This window comes from Passer montanus, unplaced genomic scaffold (assembly GCF_014805655.1).
Source record: "Passer montanus isolate IOZ18808 unplaced genomic scaffold, ASM1480565v1 scaffold13, whole genome shotgun sequence".
Classification (NCBI taxonomy): Eukaryota; Metazoa; Chordata; class Aves; order Passeriformes; family Passeridae; genus Passer; species Passer montanus.
Genome location: NW_024359832.1, coordinates 8227940 through 8233229, shown reverse-complemented (window position 1 = coordinate 8233229; position 5290 = coordinate 8227940). Strand labels below are relative to the sequence as shown.

At 37.9% G+C, this 5290-nt stretch overlaps 1 pseudogene; it reads left to right on the top strand.

Moving 5' to 3' along the window:
• Positions 1-264: 264 nt before the first annotated feature.
• On the top strand, positions 265-2499 carry LOC120497376 (annotated as a pseudogene).
• The last annotated feature ends 2791 nt before the right edge of the window (positions 2500-5290 follow it).

Here is a 5290-nt window from a genome sequence, read left to right as displayed (position 1 = left end):
CCAGCTTTGGCAATTTTAGCACAGTGAGGACTGATATCATAAGGCCTTTCTTTTATAAAACTTCTACCTGTCTATGACATCTCACCCTTTTAATTAATTTAAAAGGGCTCATATGTTCTGATGCTAAAACAGCTAGCTCTTATGAGGGTATTATCTCATTAAGTGTATCACTGGTTATCTGTTAGATATGGGATAAGATACAGAAAAGACTGATTTTGGTAATATTTTGGAATGAAATGTGTGTTCTCAGAGGCGAGAGGTGGAATGTCGTGGTTTGACCAAAAAGTGAGTTTCTGGGAAAGTTGTGGTCAAACCAATCAGTGGCCAGATTTGAAATTGGCACCTGTTGTGGCCACTGGGGACCTGGATACACTTCTGAGAACACACAGGGGTTAAAAGCAGAGGATTCCCTGAAGACTTCGTCTTTTGGAGTGCGGCAGTGAATGGAGTCTGACCTCTCCCCTGCCCAGCTGTGTCTGAGTCAGGGAGGGGGAGGCCATGCAGCCTGAGGGAAGGGAGGCTGGAGCCCTGCAAGGTGCAGGGGTGGAGGAGACCTGGGATGTTTGGGCAGCCCCCCCAGGAGAGAGTGATAGAGACTGTGATGGCTTGAAATTTGATATTTTGTGCTGGCACCATGGCCAGGAGAAGAAGGAAAAAGATAGTCACCACAACAGATTCTCTTCAGGCGGCTGCCACGTGTGACATGGAAGCATCGGAGGTTCCAACCATGTTTCCTGGGGAGGCCCATGGTGCAAGAGGGAGACTCCTTTCTCCTGATGAACTGGGGGGAAGTTGTGTGAAAGATGGTATTGGACTGAGGATTTAGTGTTAGAGGGGATTGAGTGTTAGAGGGGTGGAGGGACGAGAAGTGTTTTAGAAGTATTCCATTATAGATTGCTGTGTATGGGTTTTTTTTTTTCCTTTCCTTTCCCTTTTGTCTCTTATGTTGTAGATTAATAAAGTGTTGTGTTTTTCCCTCCATTCCCAAGTTAAAGCCTGCTTTGTTCTGTTTCCGGGTCACATCTCACAGTAATCATTTTGGAAATATACCTTTCATGGGGACACTGGCATTGTGCCAAAGTCAAACCATGATATCACTGAAAGAAAGTGCTTTTGCAACAATTTTTGCTATAGAGCATTTAAATATTTTGAAGCTCAAATTTCCAAAAGTCCAGTGATGAGAGAAGAAAAACCAGAAGACGTAGAGCTGCTGAAGGAGGGATGGAGTGGATGGTCTTCAGAAGAAGATATCTTCAGATTCATGTGAATCTGGTTCTTATGACACAGCCAGTGACAGCAGTGCTGATACCGAACAAGGAGTTTTTAGTTCTGTCCTACCAGGAAGTCAGTCAAGTTCAGCCAATTTTGCACAGCAATTGCACAGAAAAAACATCTTCAAAAAGAAGCATGCTCAGAAAGCCCATGCCAGCCCTAAAACTGAAGATGCAGATGTGGTGGAGGGCACTGAACAACTCTCTCCTTGTAAATTAGACACTCAGGAAGAAAGACATGCTTCCTCTCTTCATAATGAAGTAACAGCAGAACCTTCAGACAATACTGCTCCTGGGAAAATCAAGTGCTTCAGAAATCTTTAAAAGTACTTGTGCATCACAGATAGTTTTTCTAGGTGTGAGCAAAAGAGGAGCAGAACATCTTAAAAGAGCACTTGCTAGCTCAACAGAACATAAAAAACCCTGAACTGAGGCATCCAAAGGCAGAAGTGCTTAGACAAACACTTATGGAATGGAGAACTGAGGAAATTTTAAAATTTCTCCATGGCCCAAACTATACTTTGTGCTCATCAGAGTGCATAGCATCTGTCAACCAGGAGACTGAAGAGCTTGATGAGGATGACTTAGATACAGCTGATGATCTCAACACTGTTGCTGGAGGGGAGTCTGAAAACAGTTTGAACTACTCTTTACCTTTCACAGGCTCAGGTGGAATAGTCAAGCCTGTGCCTAGTTCTGAAAAGTTAAAAGAAGTTCACATGAAAAGAAGTTTATATGAAGTTAAAATAAGTTTATATGAAAAAATGAGTTCCTAGAACTCCAAGTAAAAGAGTTCTATAAAGGAGGGTGCATTTGGGCTGAAGAGGCAGTGACACAAGCACAAGATAAGGGAACATCCAAGCAAAGACAAAGATGATCAACAGGAAGATCTCACCTTCCCACTTGTTGATTCAAATGCACAAATGCAGATTGGGAAGCAACTCATCCTTGAAAAACTAAGGCATTATCTGCAGTTTTGGGCCCTCTTCAGATTGCTTCAGGTGATGTTTACACAGAGCTAAAGAATCTTGTCAAAACGTTCCAGTTAACAAACAGAAATATTAGTCACAAAATGCCTGAATGGACTCTCACTGCTATTGTTTTGTTATCTGTATTGTCACAAACAACTCCACTTTTCAAGAATACTCAGACAAGCCCAATGTACACACAGTTCCTGACCACATTTCTGGAAGAACTGCATTTCAAAAATGAAGATCTGAAAAGTTGAACAAGGATATGTAGAATGTAACTTGGATGGTTAGTCAGCTTTAAGCTACTTTGTGTGTCTTAAAACCACACTGGTTAACCATGAGTTTAATTTTCAGCATTTTGTAAGTAGGTACAGTAACTACAGGTTGTATCAGCTGGAGCAGAAAATGTGTGAAGCACATTTCATCAGGCCTTTCTTTTATAACTCTACCTGTCTATGACATTTAGGCCTGTTCATTTAAGTCAGATAAGCACATCTCTTGTCTTACCAGCAGCTGAGTTATGCAAGTGTTTTTACAGAATTATTAGTAAGTTACAGAATTATAAGTAAGGTAATGCCTTAAAAAACTTTTCAGTCTAGAATGTATATAAAATAAGTAAAAGTTAGTAACCAAAATCCAAGTACAGCTCCACAAAATCTAAAATAATAATTAGTCTATTGCCTGTTCATGACTGAGCATGCTTTAGCTATTTATATTTTTAATGCTCTCCAATAATGTACAGCAGTCTACTACAACTAAAAGAAATTACAAGAGCTCTTCCACATATAGAAAATGAAGTGAATAAGAAAAATACATAAAATATGTTATAATATTCTTTAAAAGGAGGCATAAAACATCTGCAGGAACAAAAAATTAATAATATAATCAAATAATAAGTACCTAGCTTTCTCAAGGCTATGTTCTGCTACTCATATTTTATATAATTTGTGTTACACTGGTAAGTAACATGAGGGTATTTCAGACTATCAACTCACTGATGATTGGGATTAAGAAAAACAGAGCCAGACTGTTTCAGTGTCAGGGCAAGAGAGAATGGATATAAACTGAAGTATGCTTAAATGAAGAACAACTTTTTCATTCTAGGAATGGTCGAACACTGGAACTGGTATCCCAGAGAGGATATGTGGTCTCCATCTGTGCTGATTTTCAAAACCCAGTTGAACTTGGTCTTTAGCAGCCTGGTTTAGCTGATCTTTGAGTGGCAGATTTGAACTCGATTGGACCTCCCCAGAGGTCCCTTCCTACTGGAACCATTCTATGATTCTATGAGAACTCATTGAGAAAGAAAGGGAATGAAAGTATAAAGCCATTACCTCACTTCAAAATAGACCTCTATTCTAACATGAAGGCAATGAATGAATGCATGGCTGTATCCATGACTAGTTTTGGAGGTCATGGTATTTACATGAAGAGTAATTCCAAGAAGATCTTCAAATGGGTAGTTGAATTTAAGTAATAAACACATGCAAGTCTACTTGAATATAAGGTTTCCCTTTTTTTCCTCCCACAATCTAGGGGGGAAAATAAAGAGTATAAGACCATAACTATTGAACTGAGCCTCTAGAGTTCAGAATGAAAACACATTGAAATAAAATACACATGCTGCTGATACTAGAATTATCTGTAATAATTTAGGTTAGAGTGTTATCTTCCTGAGGCAACAAGCTGTTTGTACCAACTCTTGTCAAAAATCAGGATTCATTTGTACATTTTTGATTAGTGACACATACTAGAGTTTCGTTTTATTCTTTGTACTTAAATTGCGTTTTGCCTAGGGCATTCACTTAAGATAGAGTTCATTAAAGTATGTTATTCCATTTTGTCTTTTGTGTAGACTGCAAAAAAAAAAAAGCTATGCTCAGAAGTGAAAGGCTTTGATACGTAATTTATTTTGACAACTATACTGTTATAGCAGCAAGGTAGGAAAAGCTATTTTAACAGGGGTTACACAAAATCAAATTTTTCCATTTGCATTACAACAAAGATTGTATATCTGAAAATATTTTGTCGATCATATATTGAAACAATTATTATAACACTCGGGCATATATTTGAAAAATAATTTTTATTTTATTGGATCATTTTTTACTATGCATTATTTTTAAAAAGCCAGTTAAATTTTTTCGGTCTGGAAAAATTTGGAGGGTTACAGTTAATTACATATTTTTCAGATTGCAAAATTCCTTAAATTTGGTCAGAAATGGTATGCAGTGTAATTAGCCTATTCAAAGGAAAAAAACCCATTTGAAATGGTTCTGAAAGGCAGAAAATTGATGTTTGTGAAGCAAAGTGGCTTTTATTTTTAAAATGTACTCTCCTACAGCTTGTATAATTTGATTGTTAATGATCTGAAAAACCATTGTAAGGTTACGCTCCATTCACCACATTGAAATGGGGAATTAAGTACACACATTCAAAGCCTCAGTGTAAAATTCCATTTGGAAAATCAGGAACAGGAATACATATAGTCTGTGATCTATTTTTAGTATTTTAATTATTAAGGCACTTAATAAATAACATTTTGTGGACATATTTTCCCTAAAATCTCTAAACTGATAGGCAATATGACAGACTGGGCAGATATCCTGAAGAAAAATACAAAGATTACAGTTCTGGCTGTCATAATTTCAAGTTATGCTAGAGAGCCCCTGAGGGAAGAAACTCCTCGCAATACTCGGGTCTCATTCAAAGTGGTAAGAATTCTAGAACTGATTGAAACAGTGACCACAATATAAGTGAGAGGGCCACAAAAGGAATCAAAAAAAAAAAAAAAAAAGCAAGAAAGAAATGTAAAGGTCATATCAGTTCATACATGGGGCTTTCAGGCCGTCACTTAGAACTAGGACTGAGCCTGTGAGCCTTGATCAACCAGAAGGAGATGATGTTAAAGGCTTACATTTATGTGAGGATAAATTTCAAGCACAACATGGTTTTAAGCCATGGGCAATAGCCACAGGTTACAGTTTGGGAGCTCAGGTTACCTCAAAGGAAAAGGTTCCTACTGGGGCTGTAGTACAGCACATGACA